Source organism: Triturus cristatus, chromosome 10 (assembly GCF_964204655.1).
Source record: "Triturus cristatus chromosome 10, aTriCri1.1, whole genome shotgun sequence".
NCBI lineage: Eukaryota > Metazoa > Chordata > Amphibia > Caudata > Salamandridae > Triturus > Triturus cristatus.
Genome location: NC_140593.1, coordinates 747,311,415 through 747,332,414, shown reverse-complemented (window position 1 = coordinate 747,332,414; position 21,000 = coordinate 747,311,415). Strand labels below are relative to the sequence as shown.

Sequence of the window (21,000 nt, the reverse complement as noted above, 5' to 3'; positions counted from 1 at the left end):
GCATTGCTACAATTCCATAGAATATAAAGGGGGTTTTCATCATATATAGACAGTGGAAAAAAGACTATAAGGCCTAACCACCCTCCCCTTGGTAAGGTGAAGTTTATTATATAAAGGAAGATCTCTGGGCTTTGTCAACAGACCCCATACCTTAGTGCCTAGATGGAAGTTTTACATCATAGGGACTGCATAGCTCTTCTCCATGGAAAGGTCCCTCTCCAAGTGTGTCTTTAGAACAATGTGCATCACCATAATATCAAAGCACAAGTTTCCAGCAGCGCAGCTTCGTTAGCATGATTTGTCTAGGTGCTAGGGACTCACTAGAACAGAATAACTAGAGACATTGTTTATCGACCTAGCACATCGTGTTCAGACTAATCTCCAGGAACAGGCAGAGAACGCAGAAAGTAGACAGTTCTCATGTGAAAGTCACAAACAGAGTCTTGCAAAATAAAGTCATGTAGTAATGTGCGCAAAAGCAGCATCATGGCAACAGAGCTCATGCTAACCTAGGAATGTCGACAATGACTCTAACGGCCAAATAACACCCTCCCCCTGGTAAGGTCATAGTATATAGACAAAGAAAAGAACAGTTTTCAAAGGTAAACAGAGTCCATGTGTGCTTGAAATAAACAAATTGGAAAAGGTGAGTAGAAAAAACAATTGTAGGTAGTTTAAAAAGTTTGTAGTTTCATGGGAAACATGATTAAGAAGGAGGCGGCAAATCCATCACAGTACGTGAACTTAAGAATGCAATTCATTCTAAAAGGCCATCCCTATCGTTAGTAGAAAAAAGGGATGCCATCAATCAAGGAGGCCGAAGGAACAGACGTGTTCCTCATAATCTGATGCTTCCAAGAACATATCCGAGCAACTTGTGTGGTATTTGATGAAACTCCGTTGCAAGAGGTTCTGCGCAGCCGCACAGATATTCCACTCAGCCAACAAGTGCAGCCGCATGCACCATACGGCCATCTCGAGAACAGGCCTGCTTATGGGCCACTAAGGGACCCATCAACTTGTCTGAACTTGATGTATTGGAGAGGCATACATCCAAAGCCCAATAAAAAGGGCACCGCTGACAGTAGAACACAGGTTGCACGCAAGTGAAGTAGGCAAAGCGAAAAGTGAGTCCATAACTCAAGCTAAGTATTGCTAATGGTAAGCATCCAAAAAGTTGTTGCATTCAGTCACAGTACAGTTGCAATTGGCCTGGTCTGTGTATTACCACAAGATGAGCAGCCATTGCGTAGTAGGAGCAGAAGTACTAGGATTCCACCAGCTAGCGCCAGTAATAATTGGAACCCTCCGAATACGCTGGAAAAAATAGAATGAATGAAAGCTGATATTACTCCAAATATCGTCTGAAAAGAAGTCACAAGGCCGGATCCCACAAGTTAAAAAAAATTAGCAAAGCCTTTTGTGTCGTATGTATTAAATATTTGATGTATTAATCCCCCAAAATGCAGTGGGTGATTCGTGTTCAGAAGTGACTGAATCTCACTAGATGTTCTAGCCACCTGCAATTCGAAGGTCTCTCGAGCCGAAGTGAGAGCCAGTTCTTGTTTAAATATTAGCGCTTTGAGTCTGCTTAATTTGTTGAAATCTGTTTTCAAAGGCGGAATGGAAGGCCAAATGGAACTATCTACTTTCCCATGCGGAGGCAGAAAAAGAACATTGCTACAACAAGTAACATGTTGTGAAACTGTTACTATATATGGGATTACTGCCCGAAAACCACAGCAGTCGTGGTTATTCAAAATAAGGTAACTGCCGTTAGAAAGCAATGTAAAAGTGGAAATTATTGCTGGGACGGGAGTTTCTTTAAAAAATACAAGCAAGATAAGCCGCAGATATATTACAAGCGCCGTAAAACTTAACGTGTTTACAAACTAGGAAATGTCCTACTTTGGAATCGCAGTCCTCCCCTGTTAGGAAAACTTCCTTATCCTCCAGTTGACATCTGTAAGTGAAAAGTAGGGACCATAATTCATGTAGAAACATACTACCCAGGTGTTTAAAGCGGCCAATTGGGAAATGTTTCATGCAAGATTTAAACTGAAACAGTGAAAAACGGAGAGAGATAACGCTATGAATTAACCATATACAGCTGAATCAGTCTCCGCCACAAAAAATGGCAAGTGTTCTAATTGTTCAATGTGTAATAACGTTTATGTAGCATCTTTCATGGACATAAATCTCTGTTTAGCAGTTAAATTAAATGGTAAAAACAAAGCAGAAGCTTTCAAATAATCCCAAGGGACTTTTCCCATTTTGAGAGTCTGTAACGTCCATGCAAACTGCATCACTTATCGTAATTGATTTTGACCATGATATAACACAGATACATCATTCTGAACAATATCAATAACAGATGAAACAATATTATCCAAGGTATAAATGTGTGAAGACAGTGTATTGATACTATTGTCGACCACTGCAAGGACTTTTTCTAAATTTGCTTTGTCAATTTGGCGCAGACAAAGCGCTGCTTCAATCTGCAAAAGTTTCCATACTTCACTGTGCGCTGAGTAGATGAACGTCTTTATTCGACCTAAGATAAAATCAGCCAAATTTATATCAAATCGAAAAGAGTGACTGACAGGTGTTGTTTTACTGACGACAAAGTGGAGTGTTCCAACCATTGTTGGCACAATTTTCCCACCGAATATGTGGTGACCGAATGTGAATGTGGGAAACGAGGATCTGGTCTAGTCTGTGTGAAACCAGGCGTGGCATTATAAAAACACAGTTGACATCCATTTGAATTGGTTTGCCACAACAACCATCCAGATGGGTCAACATCAAAGACAGTGAAAGTGTCATTTTGAAACTGTAATAAAAGAGCCACTTTGATTTTGGCACCCTTTAATGACCCTCAACCACCGCCATTTTAACTGACTTTAGTGTGTTATTTTACCCTAGCCTTAATCTAGAATGGTCCTGATAATGCCTGCTTCTCTTCTGTCCTGTAATCTTGCTGTCTTTCAATGGGAGCTGTTACGGAGTGGAACAGTCTTGCCAAGAGCAGAGCGTGTGGGATGTGCATTTGTAGGCGTGCAGTTGTGCAGGAATGTGTATTGTGTTTTGCATTAGTGAGAATTTTTCTTACTATTGGCTTTTACATGATTTAGTGTCATTCTGTTTTCTGGCTTTACCTTGCTTTATGGCAGTGCTTACTATTTATTAACTTTGACATGCTTTCATATCATCTTGCTTTTCAATTCCATCTTGCTTTGGGCCTTTCTGTGTGCATGGCCTAACTAACTCCATTTTCATGACTGAAGCTATTTTCTGTGCTTGCACGTAGCTACAAAGTGGGGAGGGCATGTTCTGCTCTTCCTCCTGTTTTTCGCACTTTACTGACTAGAGAAAACCGGTTCTTATCAGAGGAATGTACATGGTCCGTCTCGAAGCCATAGCAAAGGCCTGATCAACCGATGCCGTGGCCTTGGAGCAGACTAGTACAGCCTCCACTGGTCTGGCGGGAGTTTGGATTCCGAACGAGGGCAGATGTGGCTATCTCGGATTGAACCCTGATTGCTGAGCTCTGATACCCGGCTGTGTGAAGACTTCCCCCGGCCAGAAGTGGGCAGTGTATGCATCAGGTGATGTATTGAGTTTTGTGGTGATTTCCATTGTGATGTGAGCCAGGGGCTGTGATCGTTTGAGGTGTTTTCCTTGTGGTGTGGGCGGTGCAAATCCAGAGTGATCCTCTACTGTGTATATATGTATATATATATTCACTGAAAAAACCATAGGTTTCAGGTACGTTATAGTTAGGTATTAGCATTTAAAAAACCTTAGAAATTCACTAAAAAACCATAGGTTTCAGGGGCGTTATAGTTAACTGGACATTTCCCTCGTACAAAACCCTAGAAATTCCCCTGTTATAGTTAGTTCAGCTAACTATAACTCGCGCCCCCGCAATGCACTGCTGATGACGTCACATATTACATCACTCATGACATGGTCAGTGACATCACTGATGACATCTCAAATGACATCACTGATGACATCACTGATGACGTCATCCATGTGATAAATTAGTGCATCTTCTCACACCCTAATATAACCTTTGATACACCGACTCAAAATTTCAAACGGCCATTTTGACAACCATAGATACTCCAATACCAATAACTACACACCCACTCATTGACTTTTAGGTCTACATACATGTCCACTCACTCACCTGTACAGTCACTCATACTTACAGTCACTCTGTGCATTTATACACCTATATAGACACTCACACACCGCCAATCATCCATTGAGGTACTGACACATCTAGTCAGTCATGCAAATAATTAATCACAGTCCAATTTACTCACCTATACAGTTAAACACACTCAAGTTCACTTACTCATAAAAATACTAACAAATTCTGTGTCTTCCTGCAGAAAAACAAACAGCACATGACACAGATATCCTTGCACTATGGCGCATACAGCCACTCCCAAAATCACACACTCTCGCATATAGATAGTTATATACTCTTACACACATATACAATGCGTTTCACATATGTAGTTACTGACACATGTACAACTGAGATATACATTCAATCACTAACACACCCATACATACACTCACCCAACCATACAGTCCATCACAGATGCACTCTTAAAACCATGCACCCACTGAATCACCCACTCACACATCTAGTCACAGAGTCGCACACACCCTACCCACACAAACACTCAGGCACCCATACAGATACTCAGACAACCAATCAATAACCCATATAGACACTCATATAGCTATTCACAAAACCATGCAGCCACTTATACACCAACACACAGACACATACAGACATTCACACAGTTTAGTCACTAGTCTGCAGTAAGATACATTTAATGACTCACTTATAGAGTCAGTTACACACCTAGAAAATCATCCATTCACACACTTGTACACCCACTTATTTTTCAACAGGCCTTTCTCTATATATAATAGACATATTAAAACTGTTCAGAAACACATACTCAATGGATGATGTCATGAGTGATGTCATCAGTGATATCATTTGAGATGTCATCAGTGATGTCACTGACCTAGTCATGAGTGATGTAATATGTGACGTCATCAGCAGTGCATTGCGGGAGCGCGAGTTATAGTTAGCTGAACTAACTATAACAGGGGAATACCTAGGGTTTTGTACGAGGGAAATGTCCAGCTAACTATAACGCCCCTGAAACCTATGGTTTTTTCATTGAATTTCTAAGGTTTTTTAAATGCTAATTCCTAACTATAACGTGCCTGAAACCTATGGTTTTTTCAGTGAATTTCAAAGGTTTTTTAAATGCCAATTCCTAACAATAACGTGCATGAAACCTATGGTTTTTTCAGAGAATTTCAAAGGTTTTTCAAATGCTAATTCCTATCTATAACTTATCTCTAAAGATATCATGAAAAGCATTCTTTTTTAAAAGTAGGGTGCACATTAGTTTTGTGGAAAAGCATCTTTGTGATTGGTTAAGAAAAAGCAGTTTCAACGTGGAGTACATATCATAGGATAAAATTTGCTCAGCTCAACCACACCTGCTACTTGCATTTGGAAGGCACTGTTGGAACTTAAAACAATCGTGAACTTTTAACCTGCACGTGTCGTTAAATGTTCAAGAAAATGTTGCAAAAAAATATCGTTAAGTTTTACAAAATTGATCAACTTTTAACCTGCTCGTGTTGTAAAATGTTCTAGAAAGTGTGTTGATAGAATACGTTGCACTTCTGACTTCTATGTGTTGTTGAATATTTTAAAAATGGTTCATATGGAAAATTAAAAAGAAACCAATAGAGAAGTTTTGAAACCGAAAAGAATCAAGGAACTATTCTAATTTATTCTTTACATGTATTTATGTGTGCAGCAACAAAATTATAGACCCAACAGCACTAGGAAGAAGCAGGGAGTGGGGGGAGGGGGGAGATGGGCAGAATGGCACACATGCACAATTAAGTACAACACACATATAGACTAACAATGGCCAAAATGAAACACACCAACAAGGAGCACAAGTCACACAACCCACCAACATCACACCACTAAACGAGCATAGAAGTGAAAACCACGCTGCATTCATACAGGATGTGTACAAAGGCCAGTCGTTGGTGTTGTGGGATGTCTGTGACCGTGGTCATGGATGAGATGCCCAGCATGTGGCAAATGGTCGAGTTCACTGTGTGTTATGTTGCCAAACGGCTGCTCCTCCCTCCCACGTACTTTTGTACGGTGCGCTGTTGTATCTCGTGCACTAGTACGGCACACCATTGTAATGCCTATTTGCGCATGTCCTGCTACATTCCAACTACACCATCACAGTGCCGTTTGGAGGTGGTGCATGCCACTTTACAACATCGACTGCTGCGGCTCTTGTAGCAGGCCACACCAGAACACAGAGACACACTTACCGCACTTCCTGTACACGGACATGTCCGAGACACCCCGTTCCCCTTGCCGGATAGGCACACCCCTGCACTGACCTGTGAACCCCAGACCAGCACACGCCAGTTGTGCATCCAGGAGGATGCGTGCGTAGCTACACGTCCAGGCCCACTGTCAACGCTGAGGTGACAGCACACTGTGATGTTGCAGGGCTCGTGCCTATCATGCTAAGACAATGACCACAGGGACAAACTTACTAAGATGTGGGTTTGGGGGGCATTGGCGGTCCTGGAGTTGTTGAGATGAGTCTTCTTGCCCTCATGGGTATCCCTGTATCATGCTCATTGAGTCTATGGCACCTGTGGGTGTTCTGGTGAGGCTCTTGGCTGTGTTCCCTTTCATGGTGCAGGTAGTTGTCCTGCTTAACACCAGCAGAAAGCAGGTGTAAAATCCCTGGTGCTAACGTGTCTTATCGCCGGAATTTGTTTCGCATTGCAATTGGTGTGAAAGTTGTGATGTGATTTTTTTCGTGTGCAGAACAATATACGAACTGAGCAGTATCTTGTCAAGATCCAGCACCTGACGCACTATTCCCAATCAATATAAATACAATTAGATTTCTTAATAGATTTTGTGTGTACACTGTAAGTGCAACCAATACCTCAGTGCAATTCAATACAGGATTTTAGTATTTAGAATAAATTGGAAAGGTGCACCTCGTGTCTTTTTGCACGAGAACGGCTAGTCTCCATTTCATTATCAGCACTTTAACGGAAGTAAAGTTGAGATAAATCTCACACACTATTCAGAAGTTGTTGCAAACTGCAGATATCACCAGTATTCCAGCGATAAGTGCCCCAAAATTTAACACCATGGTGGACTCCATCAAATAACAGTAATAAGAACAAGCACAGCAGTTAAGAGAACAACCAAAAACGTTATTAATTTTTTTTTCAAACTTTATTTTTTATAATCATAAATATGTAAACGATAAACTATTTTCAAACTTTATTTTTTTATTAACATATATATGAACGATAAACTAATAAACAAAATGTAACAACAATAATACAAAACAACAAGGCGGAACACTCCTGTGGAGACCATGGATGTCGACGACAGACCTGGAAAATAAGAAAGATTGTTAAAAAAAAAACAACATGGTATTCTCAACAAAATACCACAAGAAACAAATCACAGATATATAAAATGCATACAGCTAACAACATTTTATAAGTTTAACTTACAAAAACTGTAAATGTTGCTGCTTTAAAATATTTACAGAATCTGAGGAATTTTTTTTGCAGAAGGCACCACGCCCACACCGTTTTTCTTCAGTGGTGAGGAAATTTTTTACTTTTCCCAAGGGGCAAACAAAGACCAATGCGACCTTGATCATGCACAAGATTTTCAAAAGAGTTCTGTTACGAGGGGATCCTAACAAAAAATACTCATGCGGCACGGCAAGTATGATGCAACACCTACGGACCCTTCATCCGAACAATCTTGCACGAGAAGAGTGCAAACAGATGAGAAACACTCCTATTCTGTATCTGTAAAAAAGAATCACAAATACATGTATATTAATAACTTTCAAAATTATACTATTCCATTACTGTACAAACACATTTTATATAAATACTGACTAAGAAACTATGTCCCTGAACCACAAGTGTGACGATGGTTAAAACACTACATGCATAGTGCATACTACTTTGAAGCAGTTCATGCCCTAAAGCCTACCTCACTAAAACTCTACATGCTAACTGACTAAATGATTACAGTACTATAAGGAGACACACTGGGTGAGTGACAGGGTGTTTGCTAGAAGAGTATGAATACTAACTAGGGAATTGAAGGTGTGAAACACAACTGTGTAGGTGATTAGACGACTGCATCCATACTGCATAGGCATTTAAAGCAGTCCATGTGCTAAGGCCTGGCTCACTGCATGACTACTTGGGAACTGACTGAATGATTAGAGTACAGCAAGGAGAGTGCCTAGGTGAATTTATAAGTGCTAGGCTTTTTGCACAGAGAATGGATTAGTACTTGGTACTGAATGGGTCACTAGAGGAGTGCAAAGGCAGTGATAAGTGCTGGACTGTATGGATACTGACTAGGAAATTGAAAGTGTGAAAGACAAGTGTCTAGGTGGTTAGAAGACTGCATGCATAGTGCATAGGGGTTTGAAGCAGTCCATGTGCTAAGGCCTGGCTCAGTGCATGAATACTTAGGCACTGAGTGAATGATTAGAGTACTGCAAAGATAGTATATTGGTGAATTTATAAGTGTTTGGGTTTTGGCACAGTAAATGCATTAGTACATGCTGTTGAATGGGTCTCTAGAGGACTGCAAAGGAAGTGACAGGGTGTTTCCTGGAAGTGTATGGATACTGACTAGGGAATTGAAGGTGTAAAAGACAAGTATATAGTATGTTAAAACACTACATGCATACTGCATAGACATTTGAAGCAATCTATTTGGTACTTAGAAACTGACTAAATAATCAGACTACTTCTAGGACAGTGCTTAGGTAAAACTTTTAAATTTTCAGTTCTGCCACAGTGAACAGAATAGTACATGGTACTGCACCTTAGTGTCAAACCCTGACTCATTTTATCAATGCATAAGCAAAGACTACCTTATAATGCTACTAAAACGTGACAACATGACAGGTTTTAAAAGAGTTATCTGCTAAAAAATACACGATGTTACCAAATGCTTCTCTCACAGTGCTTCCCAAATGCACACAGACTCACAGTGTGATTCTAGACAACAACCACTATACCTAGGAGTTTACCAAAAATAATTCACTACTGTGGAAGTGGTAAGGGAACTGCACACAATCTTCATATTTCAGGTCTGCACTTTTATGTCAAAGCCTGACTCATTTAATCAAAGCATAAGCAAAGACTGGCTTCTAATGCTACTAAAACTTGACAAAATGACCGGTTTTAAAACAGTTATCTGTCAGCAAATACACGATGTTACCAAATGCTTCTCTCACAATCCTTACCCAAATGCACACAGACTCACAGTGTGATTTTAGACAATCAACCCTATCCTAGGAGTTTACCAAAACTCATTCACTAGTCTAGAAGAGTTAATGGTACTGAACACAATCTACATATTTAAGTGCAGCACATCAGTGTCAAAGCATGACTCATTTAATCAACGCATAAGCAAAGACTGGATTCTAATGCTACTAAAACTTCACAACATGACAGGTGTTTAAAAAGTTATCTGCGCCCGTCCGCGCCTGTACCGAGCCTTGGGCCAGGACCCCTGGAACTGATGATAGAAATACTGGAAGAATTGTATATACATACAAAGAGCTACAAGAGCTGGGTAACCCAGCAGGTAACCACCACTGCAAACGTCTAGATCCTATGGACGAAGTCAAGCAATGTGATTACTGTAAAATGCCACAGATCTACACCACGAATAATAAAACGAGGGTCGCGGTTTTCAGGGAAGTACTAATAAATGCAAGATCCTTAATAAAACACAATACAGAGATTGCTGAACTGTTGGATACTCATCACCTGGATGTGACCTTTATTACGGAAACATGGGCTGATGGAGCATCAGACCCAGATATTGCTTTAGCATTACCACCTAGCTATACTGCCACCAGAGCTGATAGAATAGGGAGAAGGGGGAGGGGGGGCTTGCCATCCTATATAGAGAGGAGCTGCATGTCCACAGTTCGATTGTGGGTAACTCCTCTGACTGTGAAATGCTTTTATTTCAAATAACACTCTCAAAGAACTACACATTTAGAGGCCTCTTACTGTACAGACCTCCCAAGGCGAGGGCCCCTCTGCTATCAATCTTAAGCCCAATTCTAGAATCAAGTCTGCAAGGATCAGACTTCACAATCCTAGGGGACTTTAATTATCATCTTGAAAAAGTAACGGACATCAATACTGCCGAATTGCTCGATACAATGTCTGGACTCTCCCTGGACCAGATCGTTAATCAAGGCACTCATGTGGCAGGACACACACTGGATGGGATTTTCTCCTCCAACCCTAACCTTAAAATTACAGTGCTATTACCCGTTACATGGTCAGATCATAAAGCCATCATATTTTCTATCACCGTCAGTCAGGTACAGCTTGGCTTATCCAAAGGCCAGAGGTCAGTTGTATACCAAGACTGGGCAAAAATGAACACACAGCTGCTACAGGAGACACTCATTAGGACCAGACCTGAATCAGTGCCCGACAGTAATCAGCTAGCCGACAGGATCTCCTCTTGGATAAAGACAGCGGTAAAAATGGCAGTCCCTACAAAATGCTTTGTTCCAAAACAGAAAAAGCCATCAGAACCTTGGTTCTCTGAAAAACTCAGGGCACAGAAACAAACATTTAGGAGGGCCGAGAGAAAATGGAGAGCTAACTACGATCTAAACTTAAAAAATGACTATGTTCAAACACTAACTGAGTACAAAAAACTTATGATCAGGGAAAAGTGTAATTATTTTACAAGCAAAATCAAATAGACTATGAACTCCAGTAAGGAACTCTTCGCGACAATTAAAAAATTAGCAGGTCCCTCACCCAGGAATCACCTGGAAGGCAGCACTGATTTCTGCAACAACTTAGGAAAGTTCTTTGTGGACAAAGTTGCCAAAGTATTTGAACTCTTCAAAACTAACCACTCCATTAAAAGTTCAGATAACTACCTTAACCCAGAACTAGATACATCAAATCCTAAAATAGACTTCCGTTTCACGGTCCCTACAGTAGAACAGATACACCAGGTGGTAAAAACCATCAAATCCGGCAACCCAACGGATCCTTGCCCGCCAAAAATAATGCACTTATTTTCAGCCATACTCAGTGAGCAGCTACACGGCCTGTTCTCGGAGATAATTCATTCAGGAGTTTTTCCGGATGCCTGGAAAATCGCAGCAGTCAACTCTTTACTAAAAAAAAGTACCCTGGACCCTAAAGACCTCAGCAGCTATAGGCCAATCTCCAGAATACCTTTCCCAGCTAAGGTATTGGAGAAGCTGATCAACCAACAACTGAAAGATCTCGTAGTCTCCAGAAACTACCTGGATAACTCACAATATGGTTTCAGAGAACAGCACGGTACCGAGACAGCATTGGTGATGGCAGCGGAAGGTCTCAGGAATGCTTTAGACGCAGGAGGGAATGCCGCCTTGATCTTGTTAGATCTATCGGCGGCTTTCGACACCGTGAACCACGATATCCTCCTGGCACGCCTGGATGAACTAGGGATTCAAGACTCTGCTCGCCAGTTGATGGCGTCCTTTCTGAGAGATAGATCTTTCACAGTCACCTTGGGAGAACACGCGTCCAACCCTTTCGTGACACCATGTGGGGTACCTCAGGGCTCGGCGCTAAGCCCTACTCTCTTTAATATTTACGTTGCTCCTTTAGCCTCAGTCATTAGAAACTTCGGTTTCACACCAGTCTCATATGCCGATGACACTCAAATAGTGGTATCAGTATCTGGCAATATAGAAGAATCAGTAGATCGCTTTAGGAACTGCATGACTCAAGTCAATCATTGGATGCGATGCAACTGCTTAAAGTTAAACGGTGAAAAAACCGAGATCATGCTGCTAGGTACTATGGCCGATCTCTGGTCCCCCGACTGGTGGCCTGACACTCTGCCCTCTCCCAGTGAGGAAAGTCAAAAATCTCGGATTTATTTTCGACGATAAACTGACTTTTAATGCCCAGACAAATAAGGTGTCATCCTCCATTTGGCATACTTTGAAATTGATAAGAAGAATATGTCCATTTATTCCTCTGGACTCACGGAAAACTGTGGTTACAGCGCTTGCCTTGTCTACACTGGATTATGGCAATGCCTTATACACAGGCATCCAAACTCAATACCTTACTAAACTGCAACGCCTCCAGAATGCGGCAGCAAGATTGGTATTGGACATCCCTAGATCTGAATCAGTCTCTAATAAGCTAAAGGACTTACATTGGCTTCCCGTGGACAAAAGGATACAATTTAAATCTTTGTGCCTGGCTTATAAGGCACTCCACGGCTCAGGATCACATTTCCTGAGAACTCAATTCCAATGGTATGTTCCAGGTAGAAGTCTCAGATCCTCCAACACTAAACTCGTTCAAGTACCCAAATTCAGGCAGAACAGATGGGGAGGAAGAAGTTTTCTGCTGAGGACAACCAAGCTATGGAACCTCCTACCCATTACAATAAAAAACAGCCCTACACTCTTCACCTTTAGAAAGGCCATCAAGACATGGCTATACCCCTGCTAATCATCCTCGCAGAATCTCCCTGCATCCAACTTTAGCGCCAAGACGCCTTCGGGCATTTGTGCGCTCTACAAATGTAAAAATCAAATCAAATTTGTCAGCAAATACATGATGTCACCAAATGCTTCTCTCACACTGATCCCAAATACACACTAACTCACACTGTGATTCTAGACAAGCACCACTATCCCTAGGAGTTTAACAAAACTCATTCACTACAGTGCAAGTGTTAAGGGAACTGCACACAATCTACATATTTCAGGACTGCACTTTTCTGTCAAAGCCTGACTCATTTAATCAAATCATAATCCATAACTGTCTTCTAATGCTACTAAAACTTCACAACATGACAGGTTAAAACAGTTATCTGTCAGCAAATACACGATGTTACCAAATGCTTCTCTCACAGTGGTTCCCAAATGCACACAGACTCACTGTGTGATTCTAGACAAACAACACTATCCTTTGCACTATACCAAAACACATTTCTTCATCTAGAAGTAGTACTACATTTTAGTATAGAAACATAACATAACTCATTTCACAAATTCATAAACAATGACTGGTTTCTAATTCTACCAAAATATAAAAACAACACAGTTATCTGTCTGCACACACATGAAAAACACAAATGCTTATCACAAGATGGTTTCTACATGCACACACACTGTAAATAAGATTGTAGAGAAAAAAAGTACTCCCTACACTTTAGCAGGAGAAATACATTAGTCTGATTAAAATCAAAATAGTCTACATACGTCCCCTCACAATTAAATAACTCATCTTTCAAGTTCTTTTGTAGATTAAGAAGTATATCAGTCACTCACCATATTTTCTTTTACAGAATCTCTGCACTGTGCACCTCTCAGCAAAAACAAAGAATGGAAAAGTTTCCCTTTCATTTTCCACACATATACATGTAAACATCAAATCACAATCCTTCACACATAAACTCAAAAGCAAACACACATTTCTATTGGTTAAACATTTGAACCCTTTCCAACTGAAATACATTTCAACCCTTCCCCCAATCTGCCTTCTGCCTGTTACCATAGAAACAGCTCATGGAACACTGTACTGAGCTCACAGGTCACAAGTTCAGCACACAATGTTACTAAACAAGACAGGAAGTGTGCTTGACTTTTCAACATATGAGCTTATCATATATAATGTTCCTTACAATCTGTTTTTGTTAACCAATAAGAATCATACCTTTAAAAAACAGAAATACACACCCTACCTTTCAGTGTAGAAAGTAGTCATACAACCAATGATTTCTTGTCTTTTTTCCAAAAACATTGCCGTGGATTCGCGCACCCAACGCGTGAGAATCCGTGCACCCAACGCGATAGGATGCGCGCACCGTGCGCGCATTTCGCTTTTTTTTTTTAAGGGGGCCCCAGGGGGTCCTTCTGGGACCCCCAAGCACCTCTAGAGGGTCAGAGTATTTCCACTCTGCCCCCTTTATATGTTTTACACACTTATTCCCCTTGCTTCTTCAGCCTCGCTTCTACCGAGGCAGAAAATGGCCGCCAACAGTTCCTGGTTTCGAATGTAGAGAGACACTCGACAGCCAATTAGCATTCAGCGCGCGATCGGGAGGGTGTGCGCTCAGTTCGGGGAGGGTGCGCTTACGGTGCGTGTAGGGTGAGCGGATCCTCCGCAGCCATAGATATTTATGTACTTTTAACTCTAATTTTCTCAGGAACTACTGAACGGATTCACACCATATATGCAAAAGGCACGAGTCCGAACTGAGGACTACCTCTTTGCCAAATTTGGTGTCATTCCGTTCAGCGGTTCGGGCTGTAGCTGCGACAACAGATCCTATGGGAAATTGCATGGGGAAAACGCGTTTTGGGACCCCCTTTTTTCTCAGCCCCCGCTTGATGAATCACCACAAAACTTTCAGGGTAGGAGCAGAGCGGAGCTGGCCAAAAGTTTGGAAAGTTTCGCGAGGATTCATCAACCGGCGCCAGACTTATTGGGAATAGAATGTTGCGGATTTCCTATGGAAAATAGGTCCTAACTATAACTATCTACTGGCGACCGCCAGTAGATAATATATATATATATATATATATCTTTCTGATCTCTTGCAGGACGGCCAATGTATCTTATCTTATATCAGTTATTGCTTGTTTATTAATCAGTATTATAGTTTGCTCAGTTATTGATTCATGCCTTTAGATTATAAGTTTGTTACATATATTTGAATCTTATGCATTTGGTATCTGGGATAGCCTTTGTTTAGAGAGTATTATGTAATAAATCCCAAGCCTTATTCTAAAAGTGATAGAGTCTTTGCATTTTGTTAAATAAAACCCCTTTTCAAAAGGTGCTGTTTGTTTTGTGTTGAAGTCTTGCTGTGCCAGAAGTGGTAAGACATGTTCGATAGTGTATATTATTCAAAGGTGCAGTGGTATATTTGCCTCCCAGGTGGGAGTGCAGGGATTGGGTGTGGCTTATAGGTGAGAAGCCACATTCAAAACAGAAACTGAGCTTGTAATACATCGATCGTATAATTTGTGTGTGCGCGCCAATTATCATACTCCGCCAATGACGGAATGGACAGGATATTTCAATTTTTGGCAGTTGCCAGGCCAAAACAAGTAGTTTGGTACACTGTATTATTTAAAAATAACATTTGATACGAATTAGGCAGGCACGATGCAAAGCTTCATTTCCCTGAACCTTCCAAGCCTTAGTGCCCCCAAATTGAGTTCAAATCAATGGTATCTCTCCAGTGATCATATCCGTGTACGGCCAAATCAGTTCTAAAGGAACTGAAGTAGATTAATTTTGTGTGGGTCAGAATACATTTGGATTGAGAAGACACCTGTAATTTCAAGAAATAGGATTCTGGATTGGACGTGTTATAATCAGTGAAATAGGTGAACTTGCCCCTAAGGGTTTTAGAACTCTCCTGTAAGGGAGTTACAGGCCAATGTTCCCACTGCGTGTAATTAAAAACAGGTCTTAACGTGTTTGTTTTGTGTAAGAAATGATGCCCATAGTGTTGATAACAGAATAAATCAGCATAATTGGCAGAATTCAAATACAAATCCTCAGCATCAAAAGCAGCATAATACTTAAAATCAGAAAACAAGGAATGTACTTCTTTGTACATCCCAATCATCGGAATGTATGTCCTGTGTTACCACGTCTCCTAAAGCAAAAAAAAGCACATATGGTATCGTGAGGACTTCCGTCGGGCTGTGAATTTGGAATGCTACTTCATCCCAAACTATGCCATCTGGAACCGAGAAAGCCGAAATGTTCACAAGGGTCTGATCACGTTTCATGATATGGGACGATGTATGGGGAGCCAGAATTCCATCGACCAACTTCACAGCAGAGCGTTCTGGCAAATAATAACCATTGATGAGCAAGAAAAACACTGTCACAAATCCAGTCGACTTGAAGAGGAAAATCAGGATAAGTACCAACCAGATGTAGGTCCAGGGTGGGACCAGGTAAGACTTTTTGAACCAAGTAATGAAAATACTTGTTTTTTTCAGTGGAAGTGCCAATGTGGAAGACGAGGAGCAAGAGTCATAGGAGAAGCTCATACGGTCCACAAAATAACCGCTTGCACACATGTTCATTAAAGGTGGAAGGGCAGCATCAGCTAGATGTTGTCAAGGACTGTTTGGCACTTGACCGTGGGACTCATCCGCTGGGTAAGTATACTCGACTTCTGCGTTGGAAGAAGATGGAGGCAGAACTGGCAAAAGGTCAATAGTATTTTCCATCTCACCCTCAACGATATGGGGATTAGTCGAAGAGGCTGAATGCACCGGATTCAAAGCGATAGAGTTGCATGAAACTGCAGGAGTTACACTATTCAGAATCGGCCAGAGGGTGTAGTTTGACATTGTTAACTGAAATGCATGTTTTCTTTGCGACCAGGCAAAGGTGGTAGTATTACTGCACGAGTACCCTTCAATCCATGTACTGTGACCGGTTCACGATAAGAGGGACCACATTTTTTTTGTTCTCCAGCTTTTTCGTACCAGATCTACAATCATAGAAAGCCAGCAAGCAACCGGAATCAGCATTCCTGTGTCTTTGAAAGAGGGCAAATGTTCAGTTGCGTAGCAGTCACGGGCCTTTTGTAGTTCCTGTAACATAGTAGAGTGATTATCTACGTCAAAGGTTGCGGCAGCCGTCAAAACGTCTAGACCATCATGGTCTGGCACAAACATTTTAATGCCAAAGAACATTTTCTATGGGGTCTGCTCACCCAGAGATCTTCTAGGGAGATTATTGAGTGCACGTTGAACTCCATACAAATGGACCAGCCAGTTCCTGCCAGGACCAAAGACCCTAGCTGTCAAAGATTGCTTTAAGTTACGGTACATTCGCTCCACTATAGAATTGCCCCAAGGCCTGTATAGAGACGAAAACTGCACCATCATCCCCATCGACTTCATCGCGTCCTTGTACGCCTTAGAGGCGAACGCTGGACCTTGGTCTGAATGGGAGGTGCCACAGGCAAACTTCCCGACAAAGACAAGCAAACCTCTAATGACATTTCGAGCGTCAGCGCTGCGTTGTGGCCAAGCCCATAGGAATCTAGTGCACGAATCAACTGCAACAAAAATGTATTTATACGCAGTATCAGAAGACAATGGACCGCAGTGATCAAGATATACACAGCCAAACGCTGATTTGAAATATATAGCTGTGTTTGTGGTGATTGTGAAACCGTAGGTGGTTTGATTTGCTGGCAAATGTCACAAGAAGGCACATTATTACAGGGTTTGTTTATATAAACCACGCCACCAGTAACGTTGCTGTAACATAGAGACAGTCGCAAACACTTCGGCATGTGTAGAAGCCATGCTTTCGTGTGCCGCTATGATCAAAGCAAGTCTGCGGTCCATGTTGGGAATCAGTTGATTCCCAACTGACTATATTTTAGCATAAGGAACTTATTCGGGAGATAAATGATAAGAATACTTTGAAGGGAAGCCCTACAGATAAGCAGTTCTATTCTTCGTAGCAGCTAAAGCTGCCAAAATGTCATTATCTATCTTAGTCATGGACCTTGTAACTGTTGCAGCCGGAATATGTGGCTACTGCAGAATTGACTGCCTCCTCAGCCAAAGAAACACCAACAGCATGAGTTCCCACACGCTGATGGCCAAGAGTATGTATAACCTGTGTGAGTGGCAGGCGTTCTTTAAGTTCCGCCACTCAAATCCAAAGCGTTTTATGCTTTATTGCACTGCCCTTAGAGTCTCGATAGTCATTTTGAGACCAAAAGAATAAGCTGTCAATAAAAGACTGAACATAGTAGTAAGAATCACATACAATAAGAGTATTCACATTAGGATCAGCAAACTCGAGAGCTAGAACAAGAGCACGCAGCTCCACCAATTGTGCTGTACAGTCCCCAAGTGCCTGTGTATGCACTATGGAAAACTTAAAATCTCCATTTACAATTGAACCAGCCACAATTGCGCAAGCCGTCGAATAAGCATGTTTGGAACTGATGGCCGGTTGAGTCGAGCCACCGGTATAAATGATACATTTGTACTCATCCAAAGTAAGCAACGACAACGGAGGAGGATGAACATGTTCATAATGTAAAAACTCCTGTGTCTGAAGAGCAAGATCAAAGATAAACGTGGCATCAGCCAATGTCAAAGATGTAGCCCATTGTATCCAACGGGGATGCAGTGCCTTAGAGTGGGGTCACCTGCCTTAGTCACTGCTTCTAAAGCAGGGAGAGCCTAGACCATAAGAATGTGTTTTCCCTGCGCCAGCGAGCATTCTTTCAGAATCGCCATTTGGACCGCCATCAAAATGTTTTCAACATTGGAAAATGGCATTTCAGCTGATGTGTACAAATGTGATTTGTATGCAATAGGTACTGTGTCTTCCTCATTGAACGTCAAGTAAGTGAAACCCACCTTCCCCGGTACTATACGTATTACCAGGTTTGTGGTATTATCACGCGTCAACAAGTAGTTCGTCGCAAGCAGATCTGATTGCAAAGATTGCAGAATAGTGGTATGTTCTGGAAGCCAGCAGGCAGAAGAATATGTTGGCTGTATCAAAGCATAAAGTGATTTGATACACTGGGCATAATCTGGGTTTTTAGTCCTCCCGAAATTCAAAAATCCCAGCAACGACTGAAGCTTCTTCAGTGTAGATGGAGGTTGCAATTGTGCACATTTCTCCAGAAAGTGGGGGGGCTGATCCCCTAGCTTTAGTATTGAGTTCATAGCTCAAAAAGAGCACCGCAAAATGAGCAATGTGTTATTTTGCAAAATTGAATTTGTATCCACAGTCAGAAAACAAGAGAATAATGCGGTTGACTCGGACAAGATGCGGTATCAGTTCGTCATCCGTCAGATAAATATCATCTATGTACGAAAACGCATCTGGATCTATGTTGTGCAATGAAGACACAACACGTGCAGCAAAAGCCCCGGGGCCATTCTTATACCCCATAGGCAAGCGCAAAAATTGTTCTGATTTCTGACGTTGGTAAATGCTGTCAAGTCACGGCACTCGAGAGCCAAGTTATGGCTGTAAAAATCATTGGATATATCCAGTGCAGTTTTGATTTTTTTACAAATAAGGCTATTTACTAGCGCAGAGCTGTGTGTGTCTGTACCGCAAATGTACGACAAGGACTATTCAAATTTTGATAATCTAATACAATGCAATATGAACCGTTATATTTTGATACTGGAAAAAGAGGATTATTCATCGATGATGCACAGGATTTAATCACTCCTTGATACTCCAACTGAGTTAGAATGTCACAAACGGGAGTCTTAGCCTCTTCTCTGATTGGATATTGCGGCTGTGGCATAGACCGCAATGGTATCTCATGGACCAGAGAGTCTCTATCCCAGCCCAACTGATTCTGGTACACCACGGGGCAGGGGCCAAAACCCACTCAGATGTGTAAGTCTGTGCATGTTCCTCAGGGATGTAACGCGAAAAACTCGGAAGTATCACGTCCTCCCTTCTAGATGCAGCTAGCACAAATGGTGGAGGCCAATCTGCCTCTGCCAACAAAATGTTGTTCAAGGAGGTGAGATTTTCCCAGAAAACCGCTGTAATTGTATGCTGTATATCACCTCAATTTGTAAGACAATTTCATAGAGTCTATCAGGGGGTGCAACTCGTGTATCTACTGTTTCTACTGTAATAAATGTTTCAGTTGCTATCGCCTCCAGACAGGGACGCAATGCTTCCCGCACATGGTAACCTCTGCCGTGCTGTCGAGCAGAGTCACTGCCCATGTCCAGTTTAGGAGTAGCGTTCTAACCGTCTGAGGCATACTTTGCTGTTGAAGTGGTAACCTTCTTTTTTTGATAGGGGGTCCAAAACGAGGCAGTCCATCTTGTTTGGCTTTTACGTCAAACTGTCGAGGTTGATCCCTTTCGTGTTGAGTGGTCGCACCTTTGCCGCGATCCTGGCACTCCCCTCCGCCGGCTTGAGAGTGTGATGTGTCCTGTAAAGAACGAGGACAGTGCTGATCAGGGACTTGAAACCTATCAGGAGTCTTAATTTTCGTGCAGTTGCGCAAGTCATAAGTACGATCAGAAGAGTTAGGTGTCGGTGAACCAGCACACAAACCTTGCTTCTGTTGTTGCTGCCCCTGTTTCTTATTTCTCTAGTTCTTCTTAGGAAAGAACGGGCGCCCATCCTTCTCAGTCACGGCTTTTTGTTGAGTTTGTTTTTGAGTTTTTTGAGTTCAAGTAAAAGACTTAATTCCCAGACTATTGTGCCCTAAGGTTTTATAAGCTTTAGCAATAATCTTCGGCAATTCGCGCCGTTTGTCTGCGTCAACAACAGCCTCCAAGCGTTGTGCCACTTGCAAGCTTACAGCTTCACCTTTCACATTAGCAAGGATCATATCGCAAACAATATCGAACACTCCCACCAGTCTCATCCCCAACTCCAGGGCCACTTCGGCCTTATGTTCATCCTGAACACATTTTATCAAAGAAGGGAGAACAGTCATTGAGGGAGTGTCAAAACACTTTGAATGTACCGCTGCAAACAATGTACCCCAAGTGTTACAATCCGCCAATTCGAGAACAAAGCCTTTAGGTAAGCTCATGGTCAGTATTCTGTGCTTCTCCACAGGTGTCGTCTTTGTAAAACCAGCATCAAGTTGCGCAAACTTTTCAGCAAGCCAATAAGGAAGCTCACCCTTATTTTGCGGACGCTTGCCCATCACCGAATTAATCATGATAGGACTGATAACTACACCAAAGGGTCCCGGTGCAGCAACTCCAGGTGGTCCAACCTGCATGTTGCACGACATTAACTGTATAACAGCTCTATATACACGTATTAACGAAGTAT

The 21,000-nt window shown here is 41.8% G+C and overlaps 1 protein-coding gene across 2 annotated transcripts in view; it reads right to left on the bottom strand.

The window, feature by feature from the left end:
• Positions 1-21,000, bottom strand: part of LOC146789947 (anion exchange protein 2-like) — a 2,390,686-nt gene that overhangs the window by 1,964,661 nt on the left and 405,025 nt on the right. The gene's annotated exons all lie outside the window — the stretch shown is intronic.